The 18,427-nt window shown below is 37.5% G+C and overlaps 2 long non-coding RNA genes across 2 annotated transcripts; both read right to left on the bottom strand.

The window, feature by feature from the left end:
• Positions 1–2,252: 2,252 nt before the first annotated feature.
• Positions 2,253–3,505, bottom strand: LOC148852434 (uncharacterized). Its single transcript, XR_016099034.1, has 4 exons — positions 3,366–3,505; positions 3,207–3,266; positions 2,776–3,092; positions 2,253–2,654 (listed from the first exon to the last, which is right to left on the bottom strand). It is a non-coding gene; the product is annotated as an uncharacterized LOC148852434 (long non-coding RNA).
• Positions 3,506–3,661: 156 nt separating this feature from the next.
• On the bottom strand, positions 3,662–4,905 carry LOC148852433 (uncharacterized). Its single transcript, XR_016099033.1, has 3 exons — positions 4,768–4,905; positions 4,515–4,608; positions 3,662–3,796 (listed from the first exon to the last, which is right to left on the bottom strand). It is a non-coding gene; the product is annotated as an uncharacterized LOC148852433 (long non-coding RNA).
• Positions 4,906–18,427: the final 13,522 nt, after the last annotated feature.

Below are 18,427 nucleotides of genomic sequence, written 5' to 3'. Positions count from 1 at the left end.
GGAAACCTACAATCAAAGGTCTCACGAGCCTAATTGAGTGTGTACATAGGGTCTCACCTCGGCTTGACACTTTGGCCACTGAGAGAGACCTCGGCTCGGCACCTCAACCACTAAGGGAAACCTCAGCTCAACACCTCAACAACTAAGGGAGACCTCCTCTCGGCACCTCGTCAACTAAGGAAGACGTTATCTTGACACCTTTCCTTTTAGGGAAACCTCAGCTCTACACTTTAGCAGTTGAGGGAGACCTCAACTTGGCACCTCGGCTCAGCATCTCTGCTAGGGAGACCTACAATGAAAGGTATCATGAGACTAACCATGTATGTACATAGGGTGTCACCTCGGCTTAGCACCTCAGCCACTGAGGGAGATGTCGACTTAGTACCTCGACAATTGAGCAAAACCTCGGCTCAACACCTCGTCAACTAAGGGAGACCGTAGCTCGACACCTTTCTTGTTAGAGAAACCTCACATCGACACTACAACAGCTAAGGAAGACCTCGAATCGACATCTCAACTGCTAAAGAGACCTACAACCAAAAGTAGTCGAACTCAAACTTTTAACCTTTTGACTCAAGCCAAACTCGAGCTCAAATCTTTAATTTGAGTTGAGCTCAAACTCGAACTCGAACTTGATAGTTTATGAACTCCGCTAGTATATAATTATGCATGGCCAATATTTCGTCAGTATTATATATTTTCATTAACATATACGACCAATATCTAAAAGCATAATCTCGAGGAAGCTTTGATACATTTATTTATAGAACAAAAGTGATCCATGGGCTGCACGGGTTTGTGATTTGGATATGCACGTAATCAACTGTCTCTCATCATTTTACAAAATCGAGACTGGAATAAACTCTATTTTGGCATCTAGCTAGATAATAGGTCGTTGAGCAGTCTAGTTATGTCAAGAACAGCTTGAACTCATTGTTTTCAACTCCATTGTTACAATTTCCCCTTTCAAAAGATAAAGTAAAAATTTTTATTAAAGCTCCACTTGATCGAGAAGGTGTAAATACAGTGTAAATAGAAGGTCTAGAAATACCTCATACGTGTTTTGCACGGAATATTGTTATATTTTCTTTTTTCCCAAACTGAGACATATCCAAACTAAAACTAAGGCTCAGTTTGAAAGCAATATAAATACAAATATTGTAAAATCTTGTATTTTGTATGTATTTATAATATTAAAAAATTCATTTATGAAGGCAGTTAAAACTGTTTCTTTTCTTTTAACCTCAAACGTGGAGGGGCGGTCATCTAAAATTTTTATTAAGCAAAACCATTAATAAGACATCACAATAGGGGAGGATATAACCCGCCTTGCCCCAAGTCCAAGATACAAAATTCTCTCTGAATTCACGCTCCATGCAACCCACTGCACAAATAAGTTGAACATACCTTAGGATGAGACAGGATTTGCTCCTTATATAGGGTGGCTCACATGCACATCCTACCATGCATTGGGAACATCTCTCATACTTGTAAATTATTTTTTCACGAAAGATATTCCCGATGCACAGTGGATGTGCATGTGAGGCGCCCAAGTGTGAGGAACAAATCCCGCTCCCCTTGGGACTGGAAACCCAATGCGCTCATCAAGAAACAAAGCCTTAGCTTGTGTAGGAAGAAGGTTAACAAAGGTATACCTGCCACTCGAAGCACTATCAATTCCTGAATTAGCTAAGGCGGCAGATCTATTCCTTTCTCTATAAATATGCTGGAAATAGACATTGGTATCAGAAATTAACTGTTTGGTTTGTTGAACTTCATAGCGAATACTCCAAGGAGGCGCACTATCTGATTTAAGGAGAGACTATTAATCTTATTATGACACTCTACAACAATATTGTTGTTTCTAAGGTCATCACGAACAACGTTAATTTCTGCTTGAATGTAGGGGCAATGGATCGAATTCAAATCGGATCAGATAATATCCGAATTTGAATCCGTTTAGTCTAATGAATATTAAAAATTAATATCTGAATTCAAATTCGATTAATTAATTAATTTAGATAATTAATAAATATTTTATTGATATAAAGTATATAAATATATAAATTATTTATATAACTTAATTATAATATATAAATTATATAAAATATTTTATATTATATATAAGAATTAAATAATCGATCAAATTCGGACATTTATCGAATTTAATCAGGTCATATCCGAATTCGAATCTGATTAACTATTAGGTAAGGATAAAATAACCAAATTTAGCCGATTAAATATTCAAATTATCCAAATTCAATTCAATTATATAAAATATCAAATTCAAAATTAGATTTGACAATCCTTTTTGAATGAACGCGCACCAACCATAATAAGAAGAAAAACCCACAATAAAACCCCCATAGCAATCTCGTATGTTCCTCCTCCACCTCCCAAGCCCGGATTTCCCATACACGCTTCATCTGTATTAATCTTCCAAAATCTTTGGGGAGGAGGATTCCACTTCACCCAAGTAATTCTTTTAAGAGGAACATGGAGGTCTGGGCCCACCTATTATTTCTATCTTCCACTCGACGTGAAGGGAGAAGTCTGACATAGCTTTTCCATCAAAGTGTCGTCTGCATCTGTCCACCCATATTTCCCAGAGAATGAAAGAGGGAACAATCCTGAGGATTTGGTTCCTTTGAGAGCTAGTATCACATAAATTCCACCAATTAGTGACCCTGTCTCCAACATGTTGGGATTGATGAATATGAATTTCGAAAATAATAACAAAGAAATTCAAATTCCAACATTTAGATGCTACGATACCATTAAGAACAAGTGATTTATAGTTTCTTGTTCAAGGTGTCCACAACAATGGCATTTAGAGGCAAGAGACACTCCTTTAAGCTTAATGGCTTCATCAACAGCAAGGGAGTTATACATAAACCTCCACATGAAATCTGCTACTTTAGAAGGTAAACCAGCATCCCATATGTGCTTGGCCCAGCTAACAGTGGCTCCTGTAGGTATTACAAGGTTCCAGGCAGAAGAGATAGAGATTTCACCATGTCCCACCAGCCATCTGCTGTGATTAATAGTTAGGTCCCTCACCTCAAAGATATCCTTCCAAAATCTTGAGCTAGCTGTGTTCAAAGAGGAGAGAGCCAAAGGAATAGAGCCTAGGTAAAAAATTGGGCCCAAAGAGAGTCATTCCTTATAAATTTGAAGCACAATTTGATTCTAAAAGCTTTTCTCACATAAATAAAGAGCGAATGCCCAATCCTCCTTCATTGTAAGGTTTGCAAATTTGCTCCCAGCTACGCCAATGAAGATTATTACCCCACTTTAGGGCTGCTACAGAACTTGGGATATGTACGGCATACTTTGTAACACATGCTTTAAGAGAGTTGGCTTACCTCCTGAAGATATATAAAAGTTTTGATCTCAAGCCCTCAATCATTTTTCGAATATTTGCAAAAGGCAATAGCACAATCGGAGAAACAGCAATCAATTGCATCTCCATCCATCCATCCACCAAATATGAGAGAAAAAGCCAGGAGGGACGTTCAAAGAAAAGGGCCAAGTGTCAGAAATAGCACAATCGGAGAAAGCCGTAAAAGGCGACAAAGCCCCAAAACACTGCATCCATTACCGTAATGGAATCTGTTGGTGAAGTGCAACTGCAACTGCCACCAAAATATTGCAACCGGCGGCAAAATTACCCCTTGTACCAATACAGCAATGGATTTGGGATTCGGGGAACAGCCATGGATGGCAACCAAAACAGCGATTGTGCCCGCCACCCAACAAGAAAAGACTCAAGTGTTCATCCCTTGTACCAAGTTCACTGCACAACAGAAGCGAAAAAAGATGAAGAAATGAACAAAGAAGAAAAACATGTAAAAGAGAAAAGAAACGACAAATGATAGAAGAAGGATAAAGAACTGAAACAAAGGAACGGAAAGATTACGAGGATGAGAGGAGTGAGAAAAGGGGAGAAGAAAAATAAGAGGACTAGAGAGAACAAAAAGGAGGAAAAGAAAAGGGAGATGGAAGAGGAAACGATGAAAGGCGGACAAAGAGAAAACCTCGAGGAAGTCTATACAGAGAGAAAGAAGACTTGTCTCTCTTCTCTTATTTTTTATAGCCTTTCTATCAATTGGAGCACCAAGGTATAAGAAAGGGAAATCTTTCTTAGAAACCAAAAAACAAGACTTCTGTTTATTTATTAATTGGCCTTATGCTTCCTTAAAAGCCCTCAAGAATTCCAACAAATTCTTGATGATGATTTCATCAGCAAAGAGACTATGAGAGACAGGAATAGTGCTATTCGGCACTTAGCACTTATTCGGACAGAGATGGTCTCCTTGTCGAAGACCTCTAGTGGATTTGAAGTAGCTAACCGGCGATCCATTAATAAGTACAGAGAACCAGCAACTGCAAACCCCAAGCTTAACCAAATCAATCCAGATATCATTGAAGCCGAATTTTTGGACAACTTTGAAAAGAAAATTCCAATTAATCCGGTCATAGGCTTTCACCATCTAGCTTTAAAATAATATTACCTGCCCTTGTCTTCCTATTTATTTCACTAGCCATTTCTTTGGCCATAGACATATTGTCTCCGATCAATCTTCCATTGACAAAAGCTCCTTGTTCCTGGGAAATGATTCGAGGTAAGATTGGCTTAAGCCTTGCAGTCAAAATTTTTGCAAAAATTTTTTAACAGAAGCCGTAAAGACTTATAGGCATGTAATCAGCAAAATGTTGAGGGTTTTTAACCTTTGGTAATAAGACATATAGGTGGAGGTGTCGTACCTCGGTGGAGATTTTGCGATGAAAATCTCCTTAATTGCTGAGTAAACAACAGGGCCTACTAAGGTCCCAACAATTCATCAAGAAAAAAGCATCAAGACCATCGTTGCCTGGAGCTGAATTGCCATTCATGCTAAAGACAGTGTCCTTAATTTCATCAAGAATCGGAGGTTGAATCAAAGCTTGGTTCTCATCTTCAGTGACCAATTGAGGGATACTTTGCAGTAAGTAGTCATGATCCACAATTCTCTCTGTAAGTAGCAAACTCCACCCCCCCTTCTTTTTTCTTTCTTTTACTTCTGATCCCAATGGGCCCCACTTTCCTCTTCCCCCCTTTCGTCTCACCCTCTTCGCCTTTCTTCTCTCTCTTTTTCCCCGTCACTCCCTCTCCCCCCCCCCTCCCATAATTCCTCCCCTTCATCCGCCCTCTCTTTATCACTGTATCTCCTCTGTTTTTTCTTTTTTTTTTTTCTTTCTTATTTTGATTCCCATCTTGCTTCCCATTCTTGCTCCCAAAATCTCTCTCATCTTCCCCTTCCTTTTCTGGCTTCCCTCTCCCCCAACGTCTCTAGAAAGCCCTCTTAAAATCCCTAAAAATCAGCCCTGAAAAAAGAAAAAAAGAGAGATATCTGCTTCTTCAAGGTCTTCACCAGCATTCAGCGTCCATGTTCGGATTAATCAAGTTTAATCAACCTCTCTGCTGCTCTCTCACTCCATTGGGGCAATAGTATCTCAACCGATCCTTCAGCTTCACAACAGGGCTGCTTCACAGCCCACCATCCTCCCTAAGTCATCCAAGATGCTCAAGCATGAGACGTACCTAGATGTGATGCCAACACACCTTGGCAATGCTTCCAGTCACACCATTTTCTGAAAGAAATAAAAAAAAAACAAGAGACCATTCGCTTAGCTGTGCCGAACTGCAATCAAGGGAAGTCCTGAAACCTCTTGCCTATCTTGCTTTTCTTTTCTTTTTGCTAATATATATATATATATATATATATATATATATATATATATATATATATATATATATATATATATATGTATGTTTATCTCTGTATTTAATCTTGATTTATATGTTCATTCTGTAGTGTAGCAGAGTTGGAGGATTCATCTTTGCAATATTCGTCAAAACAGGTCTAGATCATTTCTGCATTTGGAGAATCTGAATCAAACCATTAATACTTAGGTCTAGAGTAGGATTCGATATTGTTGAAACCCTGCTATTCTTTCTCCACGTATCATCACCATTCAATTGTTGGTTGGAATTCATATTTATTCATTCACAAACTCTCCGGCTGGTTTAATATATTCTTGTACAAATGATTTGTTTGTCACTTTGTTTACTCTATTCCATCATCCCCTCATAATTACGGTAGCGGCATACAGTTGTCATATTAATTGTTTTCCTCATTGTTTGATTTATTAGCCTCATTTGATTCTTTTTGAAGCATTTTTTTATTAGTATTGCATCCTTTTACTCCCTGTCTTAAAGTTTCACTGTTGAACCATCAGGTTGCTTCGACTATTACTTGTAAACCAACTCCATCATATTTTACATTCACCGTCTGCCCCGCCCCACCCCCTTTAGTTTTACTATTGTTTGTAAATAACTCTCTACGGTAATCTTGCTTTATATACTTTCAATCTCTATTTCATGCTATTACTATTTATTTGTTCGTTTGTTTATCTGTAATTCGCTCTGTTTGGTGTGATTTTAGTCTCTTCAAATAAAAAGCCCTTAAAGTATTATTCGGCTTGAGCTTTTATCAAATTCACATCTTCGTCGCCACACCATTGATTTGCATTTTTCTAATAACAGTAAAATGCCTTTTGATCACCCTCCTTAAGGCATTTTACCCTTGATTTTTGTCGAAGGAAGATCTCTCGCAACAGAGTTTGATCGAGAATGTTAGTAGCATTAAACAAAGCTTGTTGATGGAGAAATTGTCTTCAGAAACAATGGCCTTTTCAGCTTCTAACACTGCCTGCTCAGCCCTCTTAACATTTAGGAACACATCCCCAAAGAAGTTAGAATTCTAGCTCTTAAGTTTTTGTTTCAGAAGCTTAAGTTTAGAGGATAACACAAATAACGAGTTGCCCCCGTATGATTTGCCCACACCTCCTTGACTATATTTTGTAACTCAGGATGGCTAACCCACATATGATGGAATCTAAACGGCTTGGGTCCATTAGTATTAGCGTTGTCAAAAGAGAAAACAATGGGCGCATTAATGGATTTTCAAACTCATTAAGCCAAAAGGTATTCACCATAATGCGATCTAACCAAGCCCAGGAGTAGCCATTGGACCAAGTAAGACTTGATCCCTGAAAGCCAATGCCAACGAAGCCAACCACGTCAATTATGCTATTAAATCCCCCCACCCCACCCCACCCCACCCCACCAACCAAGGAAGATTACAAGAGGAAGAAAATTCAGTAAGATAATTCCAAAGCTCCCTTCTTTGAGTATGACAACAATTAGCATAAATAATCATGACTAAAAAGAGAAAATTGTAGCCAGGTAAGCAGACCTCAACAGTTAAGCATTGTGGCATTGAACTTACTTCCCTTCTTTGAAAAGGGTTCTTCCATAGAATCCAAATCTTTGATAAACCAGATCCGTTGGAGATGGCATTGTCCATGCCCAGCCTAAACTTTATATTGTGGATATTTGCAGCATCAATCATTGGCTCCAAAAGAGTAATGAAGTAAATGTTGTGGATTTGAATAAGTTTCCTTAATCTGTAGATAGATCTCTTACTTCTTATACCCCTAACATTCCAAAAAATGCCTCTAATCATAATTTAAAACTAGGGGAGAAATCAAGGTCATCTTGCATAGATTTAGCATTCTTCCTATTTTTTTCACCCAATTTTGAGCACCAATTGGTTCAGTTGATCCAACCGCTGAGTTCTTGGGCTGGTCCAAATCAGTTTCCAAATTCTCGTTTCTCGTCTCCCAAGTGGCTAATTCCGGTGATTTAGGCACCACCATAGTGTCACGGGGTTAGTTCTACAGCGGAAGAAACCTAGGCTGCGTCCAAGCCAAGGGAGGTCAGGACAAGCCATATGTGTGCTTAGGGCTAGAACTTGCCCAATGAGATGCTCCACCTAGGTTAGTAGAACTAAATCATGACCTCAAGGCTCATGGCTAGGGCTCTCTATTGGCTCTTGTCGGTTCATGGAAGACGCCACTTACGTGGTTAGCCATTAATCAAGGCCACCCTGCAAGGGATGTGGGTCTAAGAGTGCAAAGGTCAAGCACCAAAGGAGGTTGACCACCCCTCCTCAAAGAGTACTTTAAGCTTTTGGTGGTCTACCATAGGAAACATGACTTCTCCCAATAATCTTACTGGCAAAAGTGACGATGGTGTCCCTTAAAATAAGACCGTCAATCATAGGCAAGGCTAAGACTATGTTACACCATGGCAATAGTGTCCAAGACCTCAGTGTCCACCACACCAGCTCTCTCTAAAGCCAGAGCAACTTTGTTTTCTAGAGTTCTATGGAAGTCTTTTAGCAACATAACAACCTCATTCCTATTACCAATGCAAGTTCTACAATCATTGTCTACCGATTTAGGATGAAGATCACTACTGCTTGTTTGAGCTTTGGGCTATGTTTGGTCGCAATGCAAATAGAAATATGTACACTACATATTTATCCATTTTTCAATTCATGTATGCAAACATGGTTCACATTTTAAACTATTTTTGCATTCATCTTGTTTGTTTGAAATCGGTGCAAAAGTGTGGGCCCATCATTAAATGCTCCAACTATCTTATGCTCCAATGCATTAACTTTGGTCAAAAAGTTAATTATCAAAAAAACACAAAATTGTATTAAAAAAATAGGCACAATAATGCTCTCTTCTCAAGGTACAAAAGTGTCAAAATACATTTTTGCTTTGATAATCATTACTTTTTTACATTTCAAACAAACGCTCACAAACACAAAATGGGGTACATAAATACCCCAGATCAGCATTTGTATCATAAACAAACTAAGCCGTGGGAACAGGAGTCGGGGTGCCAAAAGTTGTATGCAGAGCAGCCTCCATTGCAGTGTGTAAGCCTTGGACCGTTAATTCATCACTGCAAAGAATATTTATTTGTGAAGGAGAGGTAGAGACTTCAATAACTTTGTCTGGTGTTAAGAAACCAAATTAGCTTACTACACCTATTGGGGCCCATTTCTGTCTAATGATCGTTTGTTTTTTATTTGGGTAAAATACAAAAACCTCCCCTGAAGTTCCTAATAATCATAAAAACCTCTTCTATAGTTTTAGTTTAGCAAAAACCTCTCATCTATTTTTGAAAAAATTCAACAAATACTTCCTTCCGTAATGACCAAGACGAAAAACGTTAAAGAGATGATCATTTTTTTCAAAATACTTATTTTACCCTTTTATGAATTCATGTGTATTTGTTTTTACTAAAATAGCCCTGTCTCAGCTACTCCATAATAACATTGTTCATCTTCTGACAATCATAAAAACCTCTCCTCTATTTTTGAAAAAATTCAACAAATACCTCCTTCCGTTAATGACCAAGACGAAAAACGTTAAAGAGATGATCATTTTTTTTTCAAAATACCTATTTTACCCTTTTATGAATTAATATGTATTTGTTTTTACTAAAGTAGCCATGTCTCAGCTACTCCATAATAACACTGTTCATCTTCTGACAATCATAAAAACCTCTCCTATAGTCTTACTTTAGCAAAAACCTCTCCTCTATTTTTGAAAAAATTCAACAAATACCTTATTCCGTTAATGACCAAGACGAAAAATGTTAAAGAGATGATCATTTTTTTTCAAAATAGCTATTTTACCCTTTCACGAATTAATGTATATTTGTTTATACTAAAATAGCCATGTCTCAGCTACTCCATAATAACACTGTCCATCTTCTGACAATCATGAAAACCTCTCCTATAGTTTTACTTTAGCAAAAACCTCTCTACTTTTTAAAAAATTCAACAAATACCTCCTTCCGTTAATGACCAAGACGAAAAATGTTAAAGAGATGATCATTTTTTTTCAAAATAGCTATTTTACCCTTTCACGAATTAATGTATATTTGTTTATACTAAAATAGCCCTGTCTCAACTACTCCATAATAACATTGTTCATCTTCCTCCTCAAGATGCACAGCGATAGAATGGCGGTGCACTCCCCCTCCAGACACATCACATCTTCTGATACTTGGACCATCGAATTGGCACTGGAGATCCAGTACACCATCTCGCTTTGCAACACCACATCGCTCTGCAGCTAGAGCCATGAGCAATACTATCATTTGACACGATCGCAAAGAAATGAGCCATCACCTCCGCGTCGAATTCTGGTCGGTTTCCTGATCTCTTCTTCTTCAGCATTGTTGTGCTACTACTCTAGCTTTTCCGGTCCTCAGATTCTGAATTCCATGTGTTTTAGCGCTAGCTCCTTCCCGTTCCCCAGGATCACCTTATAAACATTCCCCAGACCCTCCCTTCCCAATCAAATTCTCCTCTTTTATCAAATTCAATATATCTTTTTCGTTGAAACTCAACAGAAAAAACAATTTTACATTCTAAGTCTTTTGACAACGCATGGTCTTGTTCATCATTTCATCTCTTGCTTTTTATGAAAATGAAGCACCCAAGCAACGCTATCAACACATCAATTCCTGCTACCAAGCAAAAATACAAGTGTAAGGAGCCCCACTGAACTGCTAGAATCTGATGGACAGGGACCAAATTAAGCAGCCATTGTTCGGACCACAAAGTCCGGGGCTACTAGCGGAGTTGCCATTATAACCTTCCAGCGCAAGAGATTGCGGTATGCATCTTGTTAATCTGTTGTGTGACACATCGAAAAGGCTAAGCCTAAGAGAAGATAGACTTGTCGGAATCGATCTAGTTAGTTGGTTATTCGATAGGTTTGACGAGTTCAGGGAGGGTAATTCACCTAGTGTCTGTAGAGAATTATTTATTAGCCAGTATTAATAGTCTATATTAGTTGAGTTAGTTAGGTTGTTAAAGAAGCTCGTAACAAACTTTGTTGAGTTGGATTAGTTTGTTACTCTTCTCTCTCTTCTTTCTCTTTCCTACTCTTACATGTATATAATGTAGCTTTAGTTGTTATATTCGATAAGTTACTTGTAATAAAGAATTTCTTCTTCTTCTTCAATATTTTCTCTGGCTTTCTTGCTTTTTGTTCATGGTATCAGAGCCACACTAGATCTTGGGCTCTTTTTTTGATCAAGTTGATATTTGAAGAACGATGGAGGCTGATCTTGATGTTTCGGTGACAAGAGCAGGAGAAACACCAAACAATAATGGTGGAAATGTTATTAGTGGCGTTGGTACGGGAAAAAAAATTAATACTGAAAGCAATAATGGAGATCCTCTGTTTTTACAGAATTCAGATCACCCAGGCATGATATTGGTGTCTAGTCCACTAACTGGAAACAATTGTTTGACATGGAGCAGATCAATGAAGATCGCGCTTGAAGCTAAGGTGAAATTAGGTTTCATCAATGGAAGTTGCAAAGCACCAAAACCTGATTCACCTACTTTTGAGCAATGGACAAGAGTGGACTGTATGATAACTTCTTGGATATTTAACTCTATTTCTAAGGACATTGTTGATGCTTTTCTATACTCTACATTTGCTAGAGATCTTTGGCTAGAATTGGAAGAAAGGTTTGGAGATTCAAATGGACCTTTACAGTATCATTTGCAACGAGATATTAGTACAATTAGTTAAGAAAATCTAACCGTGGTACAATATTATACCAAACTGAAGAAACTTTGGGATGAATTGACATGTATCATGCCACTTCCTCAATGTACTTGTCAATGTACTTGTGGTGCAGCTAAGAGAATATGTGACACTACTTCTTCCAATAGGCTGATGTAGTTTTTAATGGGACTAAATGATTCTTTTGATCATATTAAGAATCAAATACTATTAATGGATCCATTACCTATTGTTAACAAGGCATATTCATTGGTGCTTAGGGTGGAAAAACAAAGAGATGTTCATATTGCTTTTGCTGAAATTGTTGATGGAAATGCTATGCTTACTAGATCACAGAATTATAGGAAAGATGGAACAGGAAGAGGTGCTACTAGGAAACCACCAGTTTATGGTAGATCTGAATTATAGAAGCAAGATTATGACAAAACAGAATATAGACATTGTGATCATTGCAATAGAGATGATCATACAAAGGAAACTTGCTTCAAGATTCATGGGTACCCCGATTGGTACAAGGAGTTGAGAGAACAAAAGGGAAACACTCAAGGAAGAAGTAGAGGAGGCTTTTCAGGAAGATACAAGGCCAATAATGCTTATCAAGATGATACTCCTCTGGACGTAGATACCGAGTTACTAGCTGACTAAAATCAAGATCAAGCACTTCATATCAGCAACATGATTCGACAAGAGCTCATGAAGATTGTCAAAGGGAAAATGACTGATGATAGCAACCATGTCAATTTTGCTCACTTGGATACTTATGCAGATGCTTATGCAGGTATGAAAGTTCAATATGCTTTTAACTCTAAGGATAGTACAATTGTGTTAGATGAAGGAACCTGGATAGTTGATATTGGTGCTTCAAACCACATGTGTATTGATTTAAAATTACTTTCTCAACTTAAACCAGTAACTTAAATCATACCTATACATTTACTTGATGGAACCATAAAATTTGTTCAATATATTAGCCATGTGAAACTTAGTCCTAATCTGATTTTGACAAATACTTTACACATTCCCTTTTTGAAATAAAATTTGTTATCTATTAGTAAATTGGCCATTATAAACAACATTAAATGCACTTTTTACCCTACCTATTGCTTGTTACAGGACCTGTAGAATGAGAAGATATTAGTAGTTGGTAAAATGATGAAGAACTTATACATTTTGGACAAATCCTCCTTTTTTGTTGATAGAATTCAATCATTTGTTTGTAATAAAGAGTTTGCACACTGTGCAATGACTTAGAATGCTTGTAATAGAACCTTTCAAGTCACTACATGTAATAAGTCTCATTTCTTCAATTAAACTTATATTCCTAGATTAGTTCTTTGGCATAACAGATTAGGACATGCATATGTTATAGCCTTACAACACCTTGATTTTTGTCCCACCAATGCATCATTACCTATTTGTGAAATCTATCCTTTGGCTAAACAACAGAGATTGCCTTTTCCAGTTAGTAAAATTCATTTAGAGAGCATTTTTGATTTGATGCACTTGGACTTATGGGGACCTTATAAATATCCTTCAATTATTGGTGCACCTTATATGTTTACACTTGTTGATGATTTCAACAGAAGTACTTGGATATTTTTGCTTAACCATAAAAGCATGATTGTATTTTCATTCATTACATTTTTCAAATGATTGAAACTCAATTTCATAAGAAAATTAAATGTATCCATTCTGACAATGGCACTGGAGTTCTCAATAAAGATTTTCAAAGTTTATTTATTTATTTATTCTGACCAAGGTATTTTGCACCAAAAAAGCTGCGTTAATTCTCCACAACAAAATGGTGTTGTGGAGAGAAAACACAAACACCTTCTTCAAATTGCAAGGTCTTTGATGTTTCAAGCAAACTTACCAAAATCATTTTGGGGACATGCTTTACTAATGGCCACACATATTATAAATGTTTTACCTATGGTTGTTTTACATTAGAAAACACCTTTTGAAGTTTTGTAAAAGGAAACCTGACTATAAATATCTAAGGACATTTGGTTGTCTTTGTTTTGCTACAAGCACTCAGCCCCATAAGGACAACTTTGCACCAAGAGCTCCTAAATGCATTTTTCTGAGTTATAGCTTAGGACAGAAAGCTTATAGACTCTATGACCTCAATGACAGAAAACTTTTTACCTCCAGGGATGTTATATTTCATGAAGACATTTTCCCATATCGTTCTTTTTCAGCTAAACCTTCTACTTGTCCCTTACCAATTATAGATCCAATTTTTTATTATGATTTTCCTATTTCATCTACAATTCCTATTCCCAATTCAACTACTCCTGTTGATTCTATTCCCCAAATTGAATTTGATCTAGTTTTGTCTACTCTTATTGATTCTACTCTTGTTGATACTTTCCAACTCCTGTTTTGTCTCCTCCTTCTACTCATTCAACTAATCCTTCTTCACTTACACTCCCTACATTACCTCCTCTGAGACAAAGCACAAGAATAAAAAACAAACCTATTTGGAACAAGGACTTTGTTACAAATTTATCAATTTTTGTTCATTTACCTACTGCTAATATGGTCTCATTACCCCTACTAGTTCAAATTACACACTTCCTACTTTTTCCTATACCCAATCTCCATTTTTTGACATTGCATATTTGAGTTTTTTAGCAAATGTATCAACTATTCCAGAACCTAAATCTTACACTCAAGCTATTATTCATCCAGAGTGTGGGTTAAAGCTATGAACAAAGAGCTAGAAGCTCTAGAACAAAATCAGACTTGGGAAGTGGCTGCTTTGTCTAAAGGGAAGAAAGCTATAGGCTCAAAATGGGTTTTTAACGTTAAGTTGAATTCTAATGGTACCGTTGAAAGGTACAAAGCAAGGCTTGTGGCCAAAGGTTATCATCAAGTAGCTGGAATTGATTATTTGGATAGTTTTAGTCCTATTGCAAAGCTTGTTACTGTTAGAATTTTTCTAGCAGTTGCTACTGTTAAGAATTGGCTAATACATCAACTTGATATAAACGCCTTTCTCCATGGTTATTTGGATGAGGAAGTTTATATGCTTCCACCAGAAGGCTATCAGAAGGCTATCAGAAGGCACAAAAAGGAGAGGTTTGTAAGCTAAAAAGATCACTTTATGGCCTCAAACAGGCTTCTAAGCAGTGGAATTTTGAATTCTACAATAAGCTTCAATAGTTTGGTTTTTTGCAATCAAAATATGACCATTGTCTCTTTGTCAAGCTTACCCCTAACTCATTTTTAGCTCTCCTTGTATATGTTGATGATGTGCTTGTGATAGGTACAAGTGAGAGTGAAATTATCTCAGTAAAACAATTTCTTGATTCTGCCTTCACAATCAAAGACCTTGGTTATGCAAAATATTTCATTGGGCTTGAAATTGCAAGGAGCACTGTTGGTACTTATATTAACCAATGGAAGTATGCCATGGATATACTCCAAGATGTAGGTTTATTAGGGGTTAAACTTGCTCAAACTCCTCTTCCAAGGATTGAAGTTTTCTGATAACAATCCTGCACTACCTGATCATAATAGGTATAGGAGATTAATTGGCAGATTGTTGTATTTAAATCTCACCAACCTAATCTTTCTTATGCCACCCAACATTTTAGTCAATTTGTCAGTTCCCCAACTCAAGATCACTGGAATGCAGCTGCTCACTTGCTCAAATACCTTAAGGGTTGTCCCAGCAAAGGCTTGTTTTTATCCTCATCCAGCACGTTTGATCTCCAAGCTTACTGTGATGCAGACTAGGCATCTTGTCCACAAACCAGAAAGTCACTTATAGGTTACTGTGTGTACCTGGGCTCTTCACTTATTTCTTGGAAGACTAAGAAGTAGACAATTGTATCAAGGTCCTCAGTCGAAGCTAAATATAGAATCCTTGCCCCTACAGTCTGTGAAGTGCAGTGGATATCCTACATTCTTGTAGATATTCGAATCCCTCTTCAGCTTCCCATCCCTCTTTGGTGTGATAACCAAGTTGCATTACACATCATGGCAAACCCAGTCTTCCATGAGCGCACAAAACATCTAGAAATCAACTGCCATTTGGTGAGGGATAAGCACAAACATGGTTTTGTTAAGCCTCAGTAAATTTCTACACATGCTCAAATCGCAGACATCTTTACAAAGTCACTGGCAAGTCCTCAATTTCATTCCTTGCTTTCCAAGTTGGGCTTGATCGATCTTCTTCAAGCTCCAACTTGAGGGGGGGATGTAGAGAATTATTTATTAGTCAGTATTAATAGTCTGTATTAGCTGAGTTAGTTAGGTTGTTAAAATAGAGCTGGATTAGTTTGTTACTCTTCTCTCTCTTCTTTCTCTTTCCTACTCTTACATGTATATAATGTAGCTTTAGTTGTTGTATTCGATAAGTTACTTGTAATAAAGAATTTCTTCTTCTTCTTCTTCAATATTTTCTCTGGTTTTCTTGCTTTTTGTTCAATATTGATGGAATTTGACTGGTGAGTGAGTTGTCGGCGAAATTTATGACATTCAAAGGAACGCATGAACTTAACGGATCGAGTATGCTGCTAGAAAACATGTTATCCTGCAACTGAATAATGATGAACTTCTTTAATTTTCCAATACTAAGTGGAATGTCACCTGAGAACTTGTCGAAGCTCAAGTCAATAGAAACCAGAGCCATCACTTCTGAGATTTCTGACGGCAATTCACCTGAAAATCTATTATTTGCGATGTATAACTGACATAGTGCTTTAGCTTTCGCAATGTCGGATGTAGCGGCTCCTTCCTGATGATTCATAGCGAAATTGATGATGTTGAGGTTGGGCAAACCCTCGACTCCACAGGGACGCTGCCAGAAAGGGAATTATTGCTTACGTAGAAATGAGTTAGAGTCGAACAATTTAAGTAAGTGATCAGAATTTCTCCAGTAAACTTGTTCTGTAGCATGAGCAAGGCTTTCAATTTGTCGTTCTTGCACATATCAAGCGGAATCAGGTCCATCAAACAATTCTCAGAGACATCAATGGTATCGAAGTTCGTTTAGTAACCAAGCCTCTATGGGAGATTACCAGTTAGGTTGTTCCGGTAAATTGTCAAATTCACGAGATACTTAAAATCCCCAAACTCTTTGGGGATTTCTCCCGATAGATTATTCTTAAAGAGTTGCAGAGAGATGAGCTGTGTCAAGGACCGGAGTTCTGAGAGATCTCTTTCGAGGTTGTTAGTTGAAGCGTCGAAGTTACAGAGACTAGTGAGCTTTTCGAGCCCGACTGCGGCTTATCATAGACATGGAGAGGCTTGGAGGCAAGACCAACAACAGCGAAAGTGTTGAGGCTACCCCTGTAAGTACCCATTTGGATGAAGGCGTAAGCAGCAAAGCCATATGGGTTGAAAGCTTGCTTGATGATGTCGCCATTGAGGATCTAATCCTATTCAAGGGACGATGGCGATGGAACAGGCAAAGAGCCTTAGGACTATTTTAGTAAAAATAGATGCACATTAATTCGTAAAAGGGTAGAATAGGTATATTGAAAAAATATCATCTCTTTAATATTTTCGATCTTGTTCATTAACAAAAGGAGGTATTTATTGAATTTTTCAAACTAGGCGAAATATTTTTGCTAAAATAAAACTATAAAGGAGGTTTTTATGATTATCAAAAACTTTAGTGGAGGTTTTTGTATTTTACCCTTATTATATTTTGCCTCGGTTCTCCTTAACACTTTTGAATCTCTTTCTTTGTCATTTGTTGTAAGTATGCCAGGTTCAAGGTCAACCAGGACCATTGTGTTCCCTGAGGTAGGTTGCTCCTTCTGTTCTCAATTGGCATTCTTTTGGAGCCTTGGTAGTCTTCTTGCTCTTTTTACAAGTGCTAGAAAGATGACCAACCTTGTGACATTCATTGCAAAGTTTTGGAATGTTCTCATAGAGAACTTTATGAGAAAACCCCTTTACCTAGACCTATCCAGATCTTCTCAGGTCTTGGCTTCGTGATGTCGAGTTCTACACAAACTCTTGCCTTCGATGTCGTCATGCAGTGCATAGTGCCCAGGGGAACTTTGAGAACTCTCCTGACATTACTAGCAATTGATTGTCAATAAGATTCACCAAAGAGATCAATGGGAAGCTTAGGAAAGCTTATCCAAATAGTAAGAACGGAGGGGTCCTCCCCTTATTTGAATTCCGATAACCATTTAAAAAATCAAAACAAAAAACCCTTGACATAGATCACTTCTCTTAACCAAACAAGAAGAAAGTCCTCTTCATTTTCAAACCTGAACAAATGATGTGTGTGATCAATGACAAAGATTACAAAATCATTTTTTAAAGAAAAACGACCTTGGAGAAGAGATTTAATCTCAGGTATTCTAGGCCTCCCATAAGAAAATTTTGCTACTAGTGAAAATCTAAAGGGTTTCAGGCCTTGGCAATCTCCTCTGAAGTAAAAAACAAGCAAGTTCCCCAAACTGGGTGAAGGAAGGAGGTTTAGGATCAAAATGTACCTGCTCAAGTGCACACAATTCAGAGACAATAGTAGCAAAGGATTTCTTTAGATGCAAACGATTAGGTTTAGGAGGGATTGAGGGATCCCCCGACAAGGATTTTATCCCCTGGTTAGAGGATTATCAATTGATTGACCTTATTGGGGTTCAATCAAGTGAGTGCCTCTAAAACTAAGGAGATGCAGCCAGGTGAGTGCCTCTAAAAGCCTTGTTGCTAAATGTTTTAGAGGCGCTTAGTTGAGAATCAGATGCTTGGTTGATAATCCATCTCTAAATTGCACTTTTAGATGCACATATGACTGTCTCTATTGCACTAGCACAAAATGTCATATATAGAGGCAGTTAAAAGTGCCTTTGAAGGTTCAATTTAGAGGCACATTTAAATGCCTTTAAATGATTTTGTGGCATTATTATGTGCGTCTAAAAGAAATTTAAGAAGAAGAAAAATC

The sequence above is a fragment of the Nelumbo lutea genome, chromosome 5, assembly GCF_056320005.1.
Source record: "Nelumbo lutea isolate HS-2025 chromosome 5, American lotus-T2T, whole genome shotgun sequence".
In the NCBI taxonomy this organism is placed as follows: Eukaryota; Viridiplantae; Streptophyta; class Magnoliopsida; order Proteales; family Nelumbonaceae; genus Nelumbo; species Nelumbo lutea.
The sequence above is the reverse complement of the archived record's forward strand: the minus strand, read 5'-3'. Positions and strand labels throughout refer to the sequence as shown.